This window comes from Otolemur garnettii, unplaced genomic scaffold (assembly GCF_000181295.1).
Source record: "Otolemur garnettii isolate 467f Iridium unplaced genomic scaffold, OtoGar3 scaffold00013, whole genome shotgun sequence".
Lineage (NCBI taxonomy): Eukaryota > Metazoa > Chordata > Mammalia > Primates > Galagidae > Otolemur > Otolemur garnettii.
In genome coordinates this window covers 19,098,101-19,120,533 of record NW_003852408.1, presented here as the reverse complement: position 1 = coordinate 19,120,533, position 22,433 = coordinate 19,098,101, and positions in this window count along the sequence as shown.

Here is a 22,433-nt window from a genome sequence, read left to right as displayed (position 1 = left end):
AACTACAGAAAAGGTCTGTGTCAGAACTTATCTAGCATTGTCTGTGCAGAGAGCTATGCAGGAATTCTTGCTTTAAAATCAAATCAATTTAAGAACAGATTGACAGTAACTAGTGAAATATTCAGTTATGAATACACAGAAAACATTCATCTGGCAGTGCCCACATTTGATATGTCTCGATTGACATTAGTATTTTTTCTCTATTCTGTACACTCATTTATGTAATGTTGTCATTATGAGTTCATCAGTTATTCCATTAACAAAAATATTCTCTTTCCTGCTTTTTCCTGGCACAGGCTTTCTTCCTCCTCCCTTCCCACATATGTACTCTTCCCGTAACTAGTCTCTACAACCCTGGCAGTAAGAATATGCAATGTTTAGCGTGAGGTTTAAAAGAAAGATGGGAGCAGAAGTGCCAGTCCTGCGCTCTCGAGATACAATTCCATCGCAGATCACTCCTTCCTACAAAAGTCGTTCCTCATTAGGTTTATTTTAAACGTAACTATCTGCACTAGAAATAACCACGGTGCTATGCCTTAGAATATAGATGAGATGTGAGGAGCAGACTCGTGTAACTTCAGCAATAACTTAAACTGTAGTCTGCTCTAAGCATCAGAGTGTTACGGGGAGGGATAGTTTGATGCAAATGAAATAAAAACCTTGAACTTTTGGCCCTCTCTCCAGTTGATAGGCACGCAAGAGGAGATCATGATGAAGGACAGAAAGAAAAAGATGTTTATAACTGAATCTTTATTTAGAGTGAAGGAAAAGAAAACATTTACAACTGACACGTCACATGAAAGCCTGGAGAACAGTGGCTTCGTCCAGTAAGTAATTCCAGTGGACAATCTGGGAATTGTAGCCCGGGATTCGCTCCCGATTTAGTATTAAGCCGTTTCCCGTTATGATCACAGGATGCTCGGGAGTGCTCACAGTGGAAAATTAAGACTTTACTTCAGTAAAATTCCACGATAAACACAAATAGTAACATAACTTTCTCAGAGAAGAAAGGGGCTACAAAGACAAAATGATTAGCAGCAAACGAGGCCAGGGAAGAAAGTGTCAAATGACTCGTGGGATTTGGCCTAGAAGACGACAGAGGCTTGACGTTTTTTAATTAACCTTTTCACTTAAATGGAGATTGCATATTCTTTATGACTATTTAGAAATTAAAAAAAAAATCTTACTTTAACTTATACAGAGGGTGCTGAAAAATGTATACACATTTTTAAAAAGGAAAATACTGTATTAAATTTGTACTATTCAATTTGCATTTGCCTTTTGCAGCCATAAGAGGTGCTCTCATGCCTCGTATTTATGTTTTATCAGTATATATAATTACAATTGTAATAGTTTTTCTTTTCTTAAAATGTATATATTTGTGGGCACCCTGTGGGGGGGGGCATACATACTATGGTATACAAGAGCCATCCAGATAGTATCCAGCCATATAATGTGACAAACAGAGACGTATATGGCTGGATACTCTCTGGAGGGGTCTTGTACACCACAGTACGAACGTGTCTAAATAGGTACAATCACGTCTTGCTTATCAATGGGAATATGTTCTGATAAAAGCGCTGCTAAGTAATTTCCTCCTTGTGTGAACATCACAGACTGTATATATAGAAATCTAGATGGTGCAGCCCCCTCTGTACCTCAAGGCTACATAATAGACCCTATTGCTGTTAGCTAAACGCCTGTAAAATGTGTTACTTTACTGCCTAAAAGCAGTTGCCACCCAGTGGTATTTAGGTATCTAAACATATCTGAACACAGAAAAGGTACAGCAAAAATATGGTGTCTAAACTTATGGTACCGCCATCATATATATATATGTGTTCTATTGTCATCAATTTGAAACATTATATAGGTCATGACTGTGTGTATTATATATAAAGAGATATGGCTCAAGACTCTACACAAATGCTTTATATATACAGGTGTAGAGAGAGAGAGAATGTGTGTATAAACACACAGAGGTTTATATTATGTACGTGTGTATGTATGTTGCTAAAATAAAACATCCCTACTGGTTATGAGTACGAAACACGTAGAATGGATTACCAGAAGGGATAGGAAAAATTCATTTTTCATATTTATTTTTTACTTTCTTATCTGCCCAAACATATTTATATCCAAAGAGAGTGATGAAAACCTGAACATCTGTATTTCCAGTTTAGTTTTTAGGGATATGATAATGTCCTGAATCACAAGATGCTGGTGGTAGATCTCACCATGAGCTTCCAGTCAAGCTAGGAAAGCAAATGCTTTTGTTACACTTTGGTCCAGAGGATAATTTAAATCAACTGGCTTGGTCACTCATGGACTTACTCTCCACACTTTTATAAGAAACCCAGAACAGACTCAAGCAATATAATTAGTGTACTGGAACACTTACTGACCCACATCAGCATATGCAAATTTATCACTGCATTAAAAAAAATAAATAACTCTGGGTGGCTCCTGTGGCTCAAAAGAGTAGGGCGCCAGCCCCATGTGCCAGAGGTGGTGGGTTCAAACCCAGCCCGGCCAAAAAAACCTGCAAAAAATGATGACAATAATAGTAACTCTGCTAATGGTTAAGGGCAGCTTCTAGGTCTGAAAGTTTCCAGCCAATTCTTTGTATCTTTCACCCTAATTCATCACTAGTTTGCCAACCACTATTAAAACACTTTCACGTCTAAAAGTAAAGGCCCATATCCTGCCATTGATCCAAGTGCGGAACTCCCATTGAAGTCGATGAGAGTGTTGCATAGAAATCAATGACAGGATATGGACCTCAAGGCTGGACCATCTCTCCCCTGGAACCTTTTTTCATTGACACTCAGAAATTTGAGAGTATTACAAGAAACAAGGTACATAAAACAGCATTTGCACTACGAGCTTCGCAGTTCTCTGTTCCTTCTCTGGCAAAGTTTACACAGAGCAGGTTGGATGCCAGTCGCATTTCAGAAAGGGGGTAATGGGACTGTGATACTCCCAACTCCAGCAGCCACATGCTTGACTAGAATTTCATCTCTCACTGGGCAGGTGAGCGCAGCTTCTGTTTTGGCAAAGACACCACCTTACAAACTAAATCAGCTCTTTTTCCAGCTCTAATGTCTGAACTGGCAATCATAAAATACTTTAGGAAGTATACTTCCTATTCAAAACTTGAATGACATTGAACATCTTACAATCAAATTTCTAATAACAAACTGTGTAAATTGTTCTGCTGTGCCATCAATGCCAGAAATAGCCCTTTAGATTTAAATTGAATCTTTTTCCAGTGAATGCAAAGCATTTCAGGCCCATTAAAGGTAATTCTTTGATTTTTTCAAACCGTCTTGAACACACTTTTCACAGATCTTTAAGCAGATACAAACATATTAAAATAAATTCAAATCCATGCCTTCTTTACCACCACTGCTCGATCCCTGCACTTTTTAACCTACAAACCAGAAATAGAAAGTTATAATACGGGTACGTGTTTGGCGTACTTCAAGTTTTAAAAAGTCAGGGATTGGTTTCTAAAGGGCCACTTTGATTTATTCCGTTGCTCATTCTGTTAACCTGTATTTATAGTTAACAAGCCAGTTACTCACCTGGGCCTTGATTTCCTTCCAGGCCAACTCAAGGGGTTGTCCGGAATCCATAGTTCTCTAGTTTGAGCTCACTTTGAAATCCACTGGACAACTTGTTAAAACACAGGTTACTGGGCCTTTCCCCCACTGTTTCTGATTCAGTCGGTCTGAAATCTGATGTCTAACAGCGCCCCGTGGTGTTCATTCTGCTGGTCCAGGAACACATGATGAGAACCTCTAGTCACGAGGCCTCAAACTGTATCGGGTATAAGGATCACCTGGGAAGCTTTTTAAATCATGCTGCCCATCTTCCCACATCCCTAATTTAATTTAAATTGAATATGTCTGGGGCAGGGTCCTAGCCATTCTCTTTTTAATAAATAGCACAGGTAATTCAGATGCAGCTGGTCACAGAACACTCCGAGGAAACACTACTGAGTCTCCTCCAGCTGTGAAATACTAAGATTCCTTCTTTATGAGTCAACTTAGGAAAAGGCTAAGACAAACAGCAAGAAAAGGAAACCAGGCATCAGGACAAAGATCTCTCATGGCAATGTCAACAGCTACCCCAGACAGGTAACGTTTTATTACTTTATTATTATTATTTTTTAGACGGAGTCTCACTCTGTCACCCTAGGTAGAGTGCTGTGGTGTCACAGTTCACAGCAACCTCAAACTCTTGAGCTCAAGTGATCCTCTTGCCTCGGCCTCCCAAGTAGCTGAGACTACAACAACTCCGCCACAACACCTGGCTATTTTTAGAGACGGATCTCGCTCTTGCTCAGAGCTGGTCTTGAACTCCTGAGCTCAGGCAATCTACTCTCCTTGGCCTCCCAGAGTGCTGGGATTACAGGCACAGCCTAATTACCTGTGAGCCACTGCATCTGGCTACAAGGTAACTTCTTAAAGTCCAGCAAGAACCAATGACCAGATTACCTACCATCCTAGACATGTTCTTTGTACCATTTTGTGGATTTGTAGTTATATAATATTGCTTATTTGTGATATTGTATATAATGTTTATTTTGTCAATAAGCAATAAGGTAACAGAGTTCCATTTTTTTCTAATTAGCCATTACATTAGGTCTACAACATTGTAACATGTTTTGGGAGGGGGGGACTCTTTTCTTTGGTATGGGAACAATAGACTCTTTTCCTTCCTAGGGAGAATTCCTATAGATAGAGAAGTCAGTAAGGTTCATAAAATTACTTTATTTCAATTAAGTTGCTAGTTGGCAAGGTATGGTGCAGCTGTCTACCTCAGGAACAGATTCTACATAGAAGGTTAGGATTACAGAAGCTACTGCTTCTATCACATTACCTATTACTCTGAGAGAAGTTAATTCACATGAAAATATACCCTTTGCCTCATTGAGGACAAGAAAAACACTGAACAGCTTTGGTACCTTAATTCTTCACAAGAGAACCATTTTTGAGAACCATAGTTTTTGACCCGAGAAAATAATAACATTTTCTATATTTTGGGTCTTCATTTGCACAGTGAAAATGTCAGTGGGTTAAATGGTTTCTAAGGGAAGTCCTCTTCCCCTCCAAATTCTTACGACTCTTGATTTAGAACTACAAAGTTGACCCAAAATCTATCAAGTAAAAAATTTCACGATGATTCATGGTTTATATTTCATATTTAATTGATACTATAAATGATTTCATTAGTCTTCTAAACTGCCTTCATATTTCTGTTTATCTGAAAATAAAGTACTCCTCTGTCTTGACCATTTATTAGCATTTTTCACATTACGATTACTCAGTGATTCATTTTCTTCATTAATCAGAATAGTTGGGTATCGGAAATTAATTCCTCTGATTATTTGTATATTTTTCATATACTGCATAATTCCCTGTGAGTGCTATAATTGTAACCCTTTATAATTGGCAGACATTAATTGCTAAAATTGTACTAGAATTTCCATATAGTTTTATATCAGAGCTACATGAATACTGAATACATTCATCATGTTTAGAATACCAATGAGGGAAATTAATTTCCAGCTATTAAAATACACAAGACTCATATGAATATGATACAAGTGAGATATGCAGATTCCTGAGTCCTGTGTCACAAGCATTATGTCCATGTGTGTTAGAGTGCACTAAAGCTGGAGTATCCGATCTCCATTCGCTGAAAGTAATCCAGATGTCTCTCAGCAGAAGGTTCAGAAGAGTGGGCGAAGGCAAGAACCGCATCATTAGAAGGCTCCCAGCCAAGGGCAGAGAGCACAGAGTAACGCACTTGTCCTGAGCAAGCCCATCTTCCAGTCATCCCTGTTTCCATAGTTCTCCCAAACATCCAGGTCTATAAAATCTCAGAGGCATTTTCAGCTCCCTACTGCATGGGGACGTTCTGTATGTATATCAACCTCCAGAGTAGCTTTTTATTTTTATTTTATTAAAACTGTTTTTTACGGATGGGCTTCTCACCATGTAGCCCAGGCTGGAGTGCACTGGCTGCTCAACCATGTGATCCTAGTGCCGCTGCAGCCTCAAACTCCTGGCCTCAGTAGATTCTGAAGCCTCAGACTCCCATGTACCTGGGCCTACAGGTACACCTAGTAGTAGGTACACTGCACCTAGTAGTCTCTTTGAGGATTACCTAACTTGGGGTCCTTGGATGACATTACAGGGCCTGTCATCTACTGAAATCGCGTGCAAAATTGTGTGCCCAGGTGTGGACTCCCTTTCTGCGCACAGAGTCTATAGCCTTTATCAGATTTCCAACGTGGGCTATCACCCATGGTCTGAGGTCCCTGGGGCTAAACTATTTCTTCCCTTTTTAATTACCCTGCCACCAATCCAGTCCAGGTCCCGTGTTCTTTCTGTTGGACATGACCGTTCCTCCCATCCAGTCTCCTGGCTCCAGTTTCCTGTCATCTTAATATATCCCATATGGTGCTGCCGAAGTCATTTTCCCAAAGCTCATGGTGAGCCATGTCCTCACCTGCTTCCCACATGCTGCACTGCAGTTTATTCCCACTGATCTATTCCACCCTAAAAGGCATTCTTCACTCAATTCCAACACCGAATTCTCGTCAAAGTCTGGCATTGCTACTCAGTTGTTTCTATAATTCCCTATCCAATATAGTTCTTTATTTTAGCAAATCTTATGTGAAACCCTTAATGCTTAATAAAGGCCCAACTCTTTCACTGATTATTTTATGTTCAGTCTCCAAAAGAACACATTTTGCCCTCTATTAAGTGCCACGCACACTTGAGGGGTCAATACGGTTCGTGGTCCAGTTAAGACACTAGCAAAATCTGATAAAGAAAAGTTAGTGGATGAAGTTAGCCCTAAAAATAAACAAATTGGCCCACTGATTAGTCAAGAGACCCTTAAGGTCCCTAGATTTTGTGAAGGAAACAAAATCCCATGCATTCTAAATCTGTTTCACAAATTTATTATTTTCCTTTAGGACACATTTTCAGTTCACTTGATATCAAGGTCTTTCAATTAAATCTAACTGACTGTGTTTTTCTGTCATATAGAAAGCTGAGCACAACACTAACAGGTGATCGTGAGGGAAATCAACCCGCAATGTCATTTTAAAATACTAACAGACTTCTGACTCAAAAGCTAACCATTCAAAGAAGCTCGTGCGGTACGATAGTCTTCCAGAAGAGCAAATGGCAGTGAAGTTAAAGTGATAACTTACTAAGACAAGGTGATACCCACACACACACGCAGTTTATGGTTTTCTTCACGTATACGGACAAAACCACATATGCATGCACGTACACATGGATGTATTTGCATCTGCATGTGCTGCATTCATTCAAGTACACATCGTTCTGCACAGGCACCCATATGCAGATGTGTATGTACCATATTTTGTGTTCCGTTCTTGCTAAGTTTGTAACACAGGTTAACTCATCGTCTCTTTTACCAGTTGTTACATAGTTGCAGTCTCGTCTTACAACTCTAATCACACTAGAAACTGTATTAGAAACTAAGATGTTAGGGCCAGGTGAAGTGGTGTGTTAAAGACAGTTGTGCTAATCTCATTAAGTAACTACTGGAGTTCTGAAGTGATATGGTTGGATAAGAAACTTCAAGACCTAACAGGACATCACTCCACCTGGCCAAAATCCCCACCCACCACCCCAGCCCAATTCCCCATATAACCTTTTGAAATGTGTATGTCGGCATGCCCATTTTTTACCAACCCTCTGCAGGACTAATCCAGTATCGGGTATAATTAAGATCATGTGGGTGAAAAGAATGACAGTAACATTGTTGAATAAATCAATAAAAAGTATGTATTTTATGTAAGTTTCATTTTTTTTTCACTTATGAGTAATCAGTTCTACCCACAGAACAAAGATACATTTTTATTGCATAAATGAAACATTTAGTTTAATTCTACCAAGATTTCAGCTGGGCCCATCACATTATAGTTTGGGATTTTTGTCTGTTTGTTTTTTACTTGTGCAAGGAAACCTGATTCTTCCCTTAGGACTAAAAAAAGCAAGTTAGGCAAGGAGAATGATAAAACTGTCCAAGTCATCCAACTTGTAACTTTTAATGAAGGCAGTGTTTACGTAAACTATGAAAAACAAACACTAAAATGAAACTGCAGGGAGATGTGAGGAGCCCCGGGAGGATGTGCCAAATTAACTGACCTCAAGGAGCTAAACAGCTGAACTATGATAAGTGCCTTGATCACCAACCAAGTTCAAAGAGGGAGCTTTGACATAGGGTTGGTTATAAAGCTGGACTATGAGAGGTGAACGGGAGAGTCTGAGCACAGATACGAAGGCATAAGAGAGCAACAGTTACGTGTAGACACATCAAGAACTTCTGGCCTAAAGAGTTTAGATTTTAATAAGTCAGAAGTGGGGAGCTCATGAACATTACTAAGCAGAGGGGAAAATATAGTGTACTGTAAATTAATTTGTAGATGACATATAGTGAATAAGGGGGGCAAGTGTAAACCTAGAAGGATGTTTCACATTTATCCAAGTGGAAAGAGCCTAACCTGAACTGTAGCAATAGGAATTGATACATATCAATGAATGAAAGAATGGAGCAACTTGATTCAACCCGGAATAAACTGGATCATTGCTGACCATCTCATTATTGTAAATTAAAAATTCTTTTTCATTTTATTGTACTTTTTATTTTAATTTTTAATTTTTATTTTTAACAGTCTCAACTATTGCCCTAGGTAGAGTGCCATGGCATCATCATAGCTCACAGAAACCTCCATCTCTTGGGCTCGGGCCATCTTCCTGCCTCACCCTCCCCAGTAGCTGGGACTATAAGCATCCACTACAATGCTCACTTATTTTTCTAGTTTTAGTAGAGACAGGCTCTCACTCTTGCTCAGGCTGATCTTGAACTGAGATTTTGAACTGAATGCATTTAATTTGAAGTTTTGACTTCAACTGATAAACAGTCTCAAAGAAATAAATACTTCCATGTTATGTTACAAGGCATTCTGCTTTAATTTCATATTTGATATACGTGATTTAGCAAGAATAATATTGAGGCAGGCCTAGGTTCTCTGTGTCTCTTTAGATGCAAGAGCCTTACAAAGTAATTAGCACATCAGCTGGGGATTGTATTCAGTCGTTAATATGCAAGGAGCAACCAAAACTAGAGCAACTATAACGCTGTTTTACAGGGTTACTGGTGTTCCACGGCCTTTCTGATTTTTCTGCTTTGCCATCCTTGCTATGAAGCTTGAAGCTTTGTGGCTACAAAATAATACCTGCCCCTCTGCCAGCACATCTGTGTTCCAGGGAGAAGGAAGGCACTGCCCTCTGCACATCCCCCTCAAAGCCTTTGTGATGACCTGCCCTTACAATTCCTTGCCTGCACCTATCAGCAAAGCCTGGCTAGATGGCTGTTATCAGTGCCACGAATAAAGTCTGGCTCTGATAGTAAAGCAGAGGGGAGAATGGCTACCAAGTGGGCCACCAGTAGTCACTGCCAAAGTCAGGGAAGTTCTTCCCATGTCTATAATTTTGAAAATTAGAATCCATGCATGAAGAAATAATTACTAATTATGTTGTAATGTCTTCGTTGAAACATAGCCTGTTTACTCAGTTATGGGGGAAAGTCTGTTTTACTCTAAAGTTTAAGCCAAAAATACCCCATGTACCATTCCACCTCCTGATTCAGGATTCCCCCCCCCCCCACTTATGGGTAATCAGCTCTGCCCACAGGTTAAAGACTGCAGCTTTTCTGGACACTGATAGATTATGATACAAAGCAGATATTCTGTCAAAGTGTTCAGACAAGACATATAGTAAATTTGGAGCTATTGCATATATAGTTTCAACATCAAAAGCCATAGTCTTATCTTTGAGTTAAAGTTATCTATTTATGAACCTCATGTTCCTGCCACCTGGGTGTCCCTAAGATTTGTTGTCATCTGATGTCACCAAGTGTCTTTAATATTTAACTAGGATGTGTGACTACCTGTCTCAACTCTGCAGGAAACTCAGATTCCCTCTCCCTGAACTAGGTTACCAAAGATTTTTGAAGTGCTCATTGTATTCTGGTCATCTTTAGATCTGATTTTTTTTTGTTACTTTCACCAGATTATCAGTGTTCTCTCTGCTCCCTGCCTCCTGTGACCTCTTCTTCTTTTCAGCTTTCCCCCATGTGGACACTGCTTCCTTTCCTTAATTCTTCCAGAGCACTAGTTATTTATTTACGTAGGCCAAAGCACTATTTATAAAATGCTTTTTTATTTATTAGTAACCACATTTTCCTAATGATTTGGAATAACAAAGAGAAATTAGAGCCCAGCCCAGCAGAGAGGCCAACTAAACAGTAAATATTGGATCACAATGTGCTAAAAATTCATCAGATATTCCCCGGGGATAAGAAAATTTCTCCTTCGAAGTCAGAAAGAAGTCATCAATATGCAAGAAGCAACCCAAACAGATGCTTACTTTCTCTCAGGTAGAAGAAGTCTATGCAGGATACGATTTCTGCTTGACAATGTCACTGGAGTTTCACAGCCCTGAGCAAAGATTTGAAGGCAGTCAAAGTAATTTCCTTACAACAGGGATCCTACGTGTGCCAAACTGCTCTGCACATCCTGCAGTGTCGGCCCGGCCTGGCTCCTGCTGCCCTCTGGGACCTCACCTCTTTGATAAGGTATATCTCCTCATCCTCATCTCATCTCTGCTATGTTCCAGCTACAGTTTTCTCTCTTAAATTGCTGTCACCTGGGAAATTCTTACTTCAGAGGCTTGTTCAGTACGTTTCTTCTGGGCCTCTCTCTCTCTGCATACCCTCTTTTGGTAGGTCTTAACTAAGGGTCATCTCCTTACAGTGTGTTCTAGAGCAACTCATCTATAGTGAACCCCAGCTTGCTATTTTTTTCCATAACACTGGACAGTAGTAGAGTGGGGAGGGGGGCGGAAAATATTCATGTTGGTCATGATTTTTATTTGACTATTAGAATATATATTTATTTGCTCAAAGATTAAATTAAATTTAAAACTTCTGAGAGTTTGAAAGTACAGGAGGGAGGGACTGTGATGAATTAACCAACTGATGAGGGAAGGTCTTTGACATGAATAAAGGAAAAAATAATGGTTGAGATATAAATATATCTGTACTAGTTTTTTAGCATCACAAAATACAAATACCATGTTTCCCTGAAAATAAGACACTGTCTTATATTAATTTTTTCACAAGAAGACATACTAGGGCTTATGTTCAGGGGATTTTTTTTTTTTTGTCAGTTTTTGGCCAGGCTGGGTTTGAACCTGCCACTTCTGGCATATGGGGCTGGCACCCTACTCCTTTGTGCCACAGGCACTGCCTGGGTTGTCTTGTTTTTATTAAGTATAATACAACAATCTACATTTATTCAAATACAGTTAAGTCATCTTCTTCTGGAACCTGACAGGGGGAGCCCATCTTATTGGTGGGGCTGGCGCTAGTGTTGCATGAACTCCTTTCCCCTAGCCCTTCACACGTGCGCAATAGGATGCCTGAGACCCGGTTACCACCCACACAACAGTGCAAGTGGGAACGGCTTGGAGAAAGAAGCTGTGGCAGTTAACAGGTATTCTAGTCTTCCTTACCCCTCCACCAGGAAATGCAGGGTGTATTTGCATAGCCACACCCATCACTAGGTCTTATTATCGGGGTAGGGCTTATATTTAACAAATGCATAGAAATCCTGCTAGGGCTTATTTTGTGGGTAGGTCTTATTTGGGGGGAAACACACAGGTGCCAACTTGTTCAAAATACCCTACATTTGTGTTAGAGGGGCCAACTGTGTAGGGTCCATAGTGGCAAAATAGTCACCCATCTCCCATTGCTCCCTGGTGCTCTTGACACAAATAAGGCTCCAGACACTGACTTTTCCTTGCTCAGGCTGGGCTCTCATGTTTTATGAAAGTATCATTCCAGGGTTTTTAATACATATAGAATCCATAAATCCCTCGTTACATGAGCTTGTGATGTTTGAAGATTTTACAATATATCCCCATTCCTCACTTATAGGCCTACCTCTCCCACCATTTCCAGAAGGCACAGGGGCCTCTAAGTACAGGTCATTCTAGGCAGAGGAACAACTTAGGTTATAATTTAGTTACCTGATATGGGTAGGTATCCAAACTAAATTATAACAAAAATACTTAATTCATGAAAGTCAAGCTTCATTAGGCATTTTATACTTCAATATAATGTATATTTTGAAATAAATGATACTGATACAAGTCCTTCTATAATCTGGTTACCACTTTACCTGTTCAACCAATCTCAGATTTGCTACAGCCCAGGCTAACGTCCCCACGAGTCCTGAACAAGCCATTCCTATGGCTGAGGTCACAGGGCACCAGCCTGGACCTCATTCCCTCCTCTTTTCAGTTGCAAAGCCTACCTATTACTTAGGTTTCATCTCATGCTCTACATTTTTGAGATTGCAAAGATTTCTAGATTATCTAATAATTGTAGAATACCTAAAATTGCTTAATATATATTTTTATAATTAGATTTTAAATAGAGAGTCCTAAGCTTAAAATATAACCTCCAAGCCTCTAAAAATATAATAAATATAATATACAATGCCTTGGAAACTTAAAGCTTCAGATATTTGGATAAATAGTCTCAGATTGAGATTTTTAGAAATAAAAACCATGAGACACCCCCCCCCCAAAAAAGAAGAGTCTGTGTCTAGATCTTTTGGCTAAAAATTAAAGACATATTAGATTTATGTTATTGCATTTACTAAAACTTATGAAAATTTGTCAACAGAGCCACAGCAAACACTGTGAAATTGCTGGGACCATGTTGGTTGATTCAGATGGCTTATTCCATCTCTCAGGAATGCAAGTTATTAATGGCAGCAAGAGAGATGAGGTGATCTACCCATAAACACAGGGCTCTGATTCAGCCTGGATGTTAGTGATTTTAATGCCAGACACATCCACTTTCAGCTGGAGGGTATTTGTTGAGAGCTGCCGTGGAGAATGCCTACACTTAGAAAAAATTCACACCCTTAGCAACCACTAATGAATGAAATATAAACCCACCAATTAGGATTTGGAAATGGCAAAAATAATATGATTTGGTATTTTAATGTAATTTCAGGCACGCAAACAAAAATAGATCTAGAGAGACAGGATGGATTCTATAGGTGTCACCAAAGCTTCTCTTCCTTTGTGATGCTTGGGAATTTTGCCCAAATAAGCTTTGGAAGCTCAAATTGTATTTTTTTTTTAATTGCTGGACTGTCTTCTTCACAGTGTGTGACTAGCACTCAGCAGTGGGAATTTCTGAGGTTGGGATATTGAAGCGTATGTCATGCCAACTGGAATAGGTCTATGGAAAGAAGATATCCAACACGGAGAAAGGTGTAGGAAAATGAGAACCCAGCCGCAAGCTGGAGTCTTCCCCAGAACTTCTGATCATTTCCACCTGCTTATCCCACCCTTGACACTGGCCCAAATAATCAACTGTATCAGAGATAATAGAGAGTGAAGTTGACACAAGGATAAGGGACAATGCCCTGCCACCTACATTATCAACAGAAGCTCTGTCTTTCACTACCATTTCTGCCACTTATAATGCCTGTGACAGATGTGGGCAAATCCATAACCAATTTGACTCTCGTTATCCCAACTGGTAAAACAGGGACCCAGATTCTTGCTTTGCCATAACTCATTCAACATTTGGCCTCACCCTTATATGTGCCAGCACATCAGTGGATGCTGTTACCTACAATCCCTATTTTCAAGCAACTCACCATTTATATTGCAAGAAAGATGAACAAACAGACTTAATAAACAATATTTGCTACCTTATAAAAATCAACAGGAAGATAAAGGAACAAATAAAAAAGTTCCTTCATCTCGGAGATCAAAGAACATCTCCTTGGGGAATGACATTTAAGCAGAGGGGTTGAGACAGTAAGAGGCGGAGAGAACATTCCAAGACACAAGGATAATGTGTGCAAAGGCCTCAAGGCAAGGAGGAGTCCGATGTGGTCCAAGAACAGCAAGAAAACTTACGTGGCCACACGGAGGGGGAGAGTGGCAGGAGATAAGGCTCACAGTGTTATTCCAAGAATTAAAGGAGAAATGTGTGTGAACATGCCGTCCAGAGGACAGAGCCCTGTACCACTGTGAGACTTAACCCCGTCATCAGGGTTTCAGTCGTCCTGCCCTTGGTAGAAGCAGCAGGACAAAAGGGAAAAACCACCTGAACACAGGCTGGCTTCTCATTCCACCCATCCCAGATTGACTATTGCTCTCATCTTCGTCATCAGCCACCGTGTTAAGAAGGTTTTCAATTTGCATTGATATCAGAATTCTTCAAATAAGACTTATTTCTCCTTTCTATACAAAACTAAGCTTCTTTAAATCCAGAAGACAACATTACTGACACTCTTGCATATCTAAGCGATAGAAATCAGGAGCCCTTGAGAAGCCAGAATTTCCTTATATTTCCATTGGTGACACAGTGGCCATATGGGAAAATGAATCAAGAAAAGCTGCATACTCCCTCTACTCAGTTTCCTCCTCCTCCGCCACTGATTTTCCAGTGCAATTTAAAAAACAGAATGTAAGCAGAAGAATGATGAGATGGTCCTCCAACAATTCACTCCCTCATTCATTCATTCATTCCATACAGAAATATGTATTGTGTAGCTACTGATCTCTCCTCCTGTTAAACATGGGGATTCCGGAGATGAGTTTTTCATGGTAACTTAGTTTCACAATGATCCAGAGGGTCCAAGGACCTGGAGCAGAGTCCCAAGTAAGTTATCTCTTTTTAATGTAAATATATAGTTAACCCATAAGAATAATTTACATCCTAGCTTCCTAGACAAGGTCCCAAAAAACTGGCTGTGTGGCATCAAAAATGCTTAAAAGCCAAGGGTTAAGAATGACGGGATGCGAGAGACAGAGAGAATGAAAGAGAAGGCCCCGCACACAGAAGAGGCAGGAGGGGAGTGTGAAGACACTGTCACGGGGCCCTGCTGTGCACTCAGGTACACTGATGACCGCGGACTGGGAGCGTGAATGTGGATGTGAGCTCACCTCCCTTCTCTGAAGTGTGTATCAGGAGACAGCATTGCTTGGAAGAGATTCTTAACCAGTCATCAATAACGCCTGTGCCTACTTCGGTAAGTGCTGTCTCCAGACCATTTTGTCTTCTGTCTCCCAAACAGTGAATCCCTTGGGAAAGCTGAGCTGACAGTGATGCATAACAAGATATTATGCAATTGCTGCAAAGAGGCAATAGAACAAAATCGTGCTTCAGAAAAGTTTCACATAAGAAAGGGTACAGAATAAAGGAGAGAGGGGTGACCACTAACGTGGCTGAGAGAAATGGGGCTTAGGGTGCTGCTTCTGGAGGGTGAATATCACACCTACTGTGTATGCTTAGCTGTCAGTGGTAGAGCTGACTTTTAAACGGGACTGTCCAGAAACCAACAAAAATCACAGAGGTTTAGTTTAGTTCATATTTCACAGAAAATATTTTCAGAGACTTAGAAAATCTCTTCACGTGAGGCATCGTGGCACTTTATCCCCCAACCAGTTTCTGTACATAGGTATATGGTACAGGAATTACTGAGGGAAGAACTGGCTGGATGTAGAATCAGCCACTTGTTTTATTTTTCCAGAAAAAAATTAATACCTAAGGGAGACCGTGCAAACTAGTAAAAATTGTAAGAGAGGAATGTCAAGAGCTAATTTGACATTTGCTCTTACAAAGGGCCTATTTCATATTTCACAAAATACCAAGGAAAAAGTCAAAGAAATTTAGAGATAACATTGTAGATAGGAAATTTCCAACAGAGACACAAAATGTCTATTAAAACTAGACACATACTCGACAGAGCCTCCTTCTTAAACACAGCAAGAAATAGATACTAGGAATTCTAAAAAGAACATGAGCTCTTCCCCTGACTTCTCCCTTGATTTGCCACTTTTGACACATCAGTTATTCAGTACCCTCCGCTTAGTTACACAACCGCTGTAAATGGTACTGAGAAGGATCTGATTAGAGTTATTTTACTATCTGCTCCACATTATAATTTTGACTATTTAAAATTAGCTTAACAATAGATTAAATGTTCCTTGGAAACCACCACCACCATTATCACCACAACCAGCACTTGTGCCAAAAATGCTTTCAATAAAATTAACCAGGTCAGTATAAAAAGGGGATTAAATCAATGTAGGAGGCCCAGAGTCCTCACCACTAAAAAGAAACTCACACTGTTGGTCTCCTTTGGACACGCACTCAATTTTTATCTAATTTCCGAAGTTAAATGTTAGGGGGAAAGGTCCATTTATAAAAGTAGCAAAACTTAAATGGGAAAACTACTTCATATTTAAAGACTCATTTTATATCATCAGCTAATAATAGACTTAAATAATTCCTGTCAGATAAGTCCGAAGCTGTTTCCAGTGCTAGTTCTAGATAGCCACAAGGTGTGACAGAAGAAAATTCGCTTATGCACACTTATAAATGGTACCCTTATACAGAGACAGAAATAGGTGTCTTAGTCCATTGTGTGTTGCAAGAACCGAGTACCATAGATTGGGTAATTTCTAAAGATTAGCAATTGACATCTCACAGTTCTTGAGGAAGAGAAGTCCAAGGTGGAAGGGCCTGCATCTAGTGAGGACCTTTGTGCTGCATCACGCCACGGTGGAATGGGGAAGGTAAAGAGAGAGAAAGCAAGCAAGAGAAGAAGGGGCCAAACTCATCCTCTTCATCAGGAATGCACTCCTGCAATAACTCACCCAGTCCCATAAAAAACGTCATTGATTGACGAGGGTGGAGCCCTATTGGCTAATCTCCTCTTATCGGTCTCACCTCTTAATACCATCACAATGACAGTTACATGAGTCTTGGAGGGAACTTTTGAACCATAGCAATCAATGGGCATGCAATTTTGCTGATGGTATCTACGTATCAGCCATCTTTAAATCCTTGAATCACTCATTCAACTCAATTTTATTAACTAAATTGAAATTTTTAAAAAAATTCTAGCGATTTATGAACAGTAAAACATATTCCTCACCTCTTTCATCAAAATCTAATGTCTCTAATTACAAGGCACATTGCCATTTTCTAGTTCCAGGACTTATTCTTTCTGATGTATACAATCTAAATAATTTCTTAATTGGTCTCTCTTCCTCCAATCTCTTTCACCACACTTTACAGTGTCAGAATATCTGTCTTCCTAAAATCCAATCTAATTGAAGCATTTTTCTGCCTATTGATGCTAGAGGATGCAAGCCCATCACCAGGACTGTCACACACCTGTTTGCTACACTGCACAGGTGCCCCAACCTACCTCACCTGTGCCCTGCTTTCAATATTGCTAGTGTTTCTGCCAGTCAACCCACTTGATCACTCCATTTGCTTCTAAACTCTTGAGTCTCTGGTCTTGCATTCCCTTTGCCTGGAATGTCTCTCTCCTCAGCTACACCTGTCAAAACCCTCCTCCCTCACAAAGAAAATGTTTGTATCCCCTCTCTCATCCTCAGAAACTTTAACACAGCATTCTCTTCTGAATACTTTGTCGTTCAATGTTTGGGAGGTTTTGTTGTGGGAGACATCCTAGGTGCAAAGTATCCTTCTGTATACCTTACTTAAGGTACGTTCTGTTGGTTTCTTATGTTACTTCTGTCTATGCCCTGTCCCCAGGGAGGCTCTCTGATCCTTGAGAATAAATTCATTACTCCCGTGTCAACCCTAGTGCTTTCACCAGGTTGGGCACTCAAGTATTTGTTGGACTATATCAAAGTGAAAATAACTGCCCTGGAAGGATGAACAGTTCACGCTAATTCATAGTCATAGGAGGCTCCCATAGAACAGCTCTTGAAGACCATCCAGTCTAAGGGTTTTCCAACTTTCTTTTGCTTTTCTTTTGATTTTTCTGTTGTTATTGGAACAATCCCATTTTCAACAAGGAGCACATTTTAAGCCAGATAAACACCATTCATGTGAAAGTCAGGGAAGTCCATCTACAGCTTGCTTCCCTCTCCCTTTCCATTGTAGGGATTCTGAGGAATGCAGATTAAAATCTACCTTACAAACCCCAAAAATAAACAAGGGAAGAAGGGCATACCCAGACCTCTAGGTTTTATCCAAAGCACTCTTTGAACACTATGTATGGTCAAGTGGAATGAATTCTTGGAATATGTAAACTATCTCATGTCTTTTTAGGAGTTGTTGGATGGTCTCTAACAATAGCCAGTCTTTAATATGCTTATCTTTAAAAATTACTCTGGTGAATGAATTGCTTAAAGGAGATATATTATAGACATGACACGTCCAGCTCTGGGGTCAGGTAACTCGGCTGCCTCTACAGCTCTATCACTTATTAGCCATGTACAAGTCACACAAGGCTCTTCTTCTCAGTCTTATTTATAAAATGGTGACATGGTTGTACCTATTTTATATGGTTTTGGTAAGTATTAAATAAGACAATACAAGTATGAGCTTAGAACAGTGACCCATTCAGTCAATGTTCAGTTACTATATCAGGCTTTGTGAAGGTCCATGATGAAAAAGGCACATGAAAAATATCACAGGAGCCACTGGGATGCAATGCTTCTAAAAGGCAAAATATAAGGTACCAATTAAGTATGTAAATATTTGCATGCCATTTACTATTTACTAAATTGTCCACTTTACTAGTCTAAGGTATTTGGCAACTGGTTTATCCTGTTACAAGTAAAATATCTAGGGTGGTGCCCATGGCTCAATGGGTAGGGCACTGGCCACATACACTTGGCTGGTGGATTTGAATCTAGCCCAGGCCTGTTAAACAACAATAACAATAACAACAACAAAAATAACTGGGCGTTTGGCGGGTGCCTATAGTTGGGAGGCTGAGGCAAAAGAATTGCTTAAGCCCAAGAATTTGAGGTTGTGGTGAGCTGTGATGCCATGGCACTCTACCCAGGGTGACAACTTAAGACCTGTCACAAATAAATAAATAAATAAAAATAAGCAAAATATCTAATAATAATATAAATAGTTAATGCATATAGGTACACATGTGCAATGGCTCTAGTCCTGCTAACTAACAACATAGTTATCCAAGCGTTCACTAAATTCTTTTGTTCCCTAGCCATGCAGATAACTGTCAGGGAACATCACTCTTCTTTCAGATAAAGCTATGCTACAAATTCCTAAGCACTAGCTGAGCTGCTTTTCATCATCCCCAAAGTAGATTTTAGAACTGAGTAGAGCAAATGTCTAAGCAGGGAAATGTAGAGATCTTAGAGAGCTCAAAATAGGTAGAAAAGAAAACTTATTCCTGGTAGTCAATCTGAAAATAAAAATCCTGGTGATCTCAACATTGGGAGAACAAATAAAGGCTAGCTCAGGTTTCTTATTAAATCATCTCATTGGATGAGAAAAGCAAAATGTTTAGATAAAAGACAAAAAGGGGTGGGGGTCAAGATGGCCAATTCGTACCAGCCTCCTACAGAAGCTCCCATCTGGAGGAAAGGATAAAGTCCAGAGAACACCCAAAGAAGTCGAAGACTGGGAGCCCAGCCAAGAGAGAAGAGTGATGCCAGCAGGACACCTCTTCTGAGGCAAGTGGTGACTCCTAGAAGACAATCTACAGGTACCTAATACACCCCAAAGGAAAAGTGTCCATCCCCTCCCCTAAGAAAGGTGTGCTTTTCCTTTGTTTCCTCTTCAACCGCTCCTCTGAGTCTCCTACAGGCGATCAATAAACTGAAGACCTATTCTCTCATTCCATGTGTGAGAGCTGCCAACGGGGAGGTCTACTGCCCTGGAGGGACCCTGCTGAGACCCTGAATACCCTCTACCAGGCAGAAAAGTGGAACTGGCACTTGCACTGCCATTTTGAGTTTCCAGTCCACCCTCCCCGCCTTGCCCGCAGAGACAGTGAGAGGAGACCCATGAGCAACATCCCCCCACCCTTGCGGGACCAGGCCCCTGTCCCAGTCCTTCACTGGGAAAACTGCTTGATCCACGCATCCTGCATGAGGACTGATCCCACAGGCCAGTGCATTCTGCGTCCAGCTGTCTCCCTGGCTGCTGTCCTCGCCACCTGGGGCCTTGGCAGCGTGCCACCGTGACTGACTCTTGCCGGGAGCCTGCCGGCACAACACCACCACTGTCTCTTGCCAGAGTGGCCTGCCTCACCCCTGCCGGCTGCTGCTGTCCTTGCCTCCTGGGGCCTGGGGGGCGCGCCACCTCCACTGACTCCTGCCAGGGCAGCCTGCATCGCCCCGCCCTCTGTCCCCACTTCCCAGGGCCTTGGTGGTGCAAGCCCAGGAGATAACCAGAAGAAGCCACTGGCAGAACGGTTTTAGGGACAGTCTCCAAAAGGTGCAAATTCAGCATGGGACAGAATCAGTGCAAAAACTCTGGTAATCAGAACAACCAGAGTAGACCAACCCCCCCAAGGAAGGATGGGGCAGACACAATTGAAGACCCATTCCATAAACAGATGTCTGCAATGTCAGAAATTGAGTTCAGAATCTGGATAGCAAATAAGACCAACAGAATGGAGGAAAGGAAGGAACTTGAATTTCAAATTATTCAAAAGCTGTGCCAGGAATTCAATGATTTCAAAGATAAAATGACTAAAGACTACGATACACTGAAGCAAGAGGTTGCAGCCCTTAAAGATCTAAATTCTATGGTTGAATCCCTCATTCAGAGGATGGACCAGGCAGAAGATAGGATCTCTGACACTAAGACAAAGACTTTGAATGCACCCAGACTTCCAAAGATTATGACAGATGGAGAACAAAGACAGATCTCTCACTCAGAGAGATCTTGGATAATTCGAAGAAAACTAATATTCGCCTCATAGGAATCCCTGAAGGTGACGAAGTTGCCTCACAAAACGCAGAGGCTCTCCTTCATGAAATTATGAAAGAGAACTTTCTAGATATGCCAAGGGATCCTGAAATTCAGGTAGCAGACAGCTTCAGAACCCCAGTATGACTCAACCTGAACAAGACACCCCCTAGGCATATCATAATCAACTTCACTAAAGTTAACATGAAAGAGAAAATCCTGAAAGCAGCTAGATGCAAGAAAACATTAACTTATAAGGGGAGGAATATTAGAATGATTGCAGATCTCTCTGCTGAAACCTTTTAGGCTAGAAGAGGGTGGTCATTGACCTTCTACCTCCTAAAACAAAACAACTTTCAACCCAGAATCCTGTATCCAGCTAAACTGATCTCATTTATGATGGAGAAATTAAATACTTTAATGACATTCACATGCTGAAGAAATTTGCCATAATTAAATCAGCCCTCCAGGATATCCTCAGACATATCCTCCATAATGACCAGCACAATCCTCCTCAACATAAATAAACCCACCCAGAAAATTTTGATCAAATTCCAATCTCCACAGTGATAAAAGGAACAAAGATGTCCACTGGACCTTCAAAAAACTCAATACCCAAAAGTATACCAGGCTTATCAATAGTCTCAATAAATGTGAATGGCTTAAATTGCTCTCTAAAGAGGCACAGGCTGGCTGACTGGATACAAAAACTCGGTCCAGAGATCTGATGCATCCAAGAAACTCACCTTACTTTGAAAGACAAGCATAGACTCAGGCTGAAGGGATGGTCATCTGTATTCCAGGCTAATGGAAAGCAGAGAAGAGCAGACGTTGCAATTTTATTCGCAAATGCAATAGGCTTTAAACCAACAAAAGTGAGCAAAGACAAAGATGGTTACTTTATATTTGTCAAGGGTAATACTCAATATGATGAGATTTCAATTATCAATATTTATGCATCCAAACAGAATGCACCTCAATTTATAAGAGACACTCTAACAGACATGAGCAACCTGATTACTCCCAGCTCCATCATAGTCGGAGATTTTAATACCCCTTTGGCAGTGCTGGATAGATCCTCCAACAAGAAGCTTAGCAAAGAAATCTTGGATTTAAACTTAACCATTCAGCATTTGGATTTAATGGACTTCTACAGAACATTTCACCCTAATAAAACTGAGTACACATTTTACTCATTGGCTCATGAAACATACTCCAAAATAGACCACATCTTAGGTCACAAGTCTAACTCAGCAATTTTAAAAGAATAGAAATTATTCCTTGTATCTTCTCAGACCACCACAGAATAAAAGTTGAACTCAGCAACAACAGGAATCTGCAGACCCAAACAAAAACGTGGAAGCTAAATAACCTTATGCTCAATGACAGTTGGGTCAGAGATGAGATCAAGAAGGAAATTACTAAATTCTTGGAACTAAACAACAATGAAGAGACAAGTTATCAGAACCTCTGGGATACCACAAAGGCAGTCCTTAGAGGGAAATTATAGCACTGCAAACCTTCCTTAAGAAAACAGGAAGAGAAGAAGTTAACAACTTAATGGG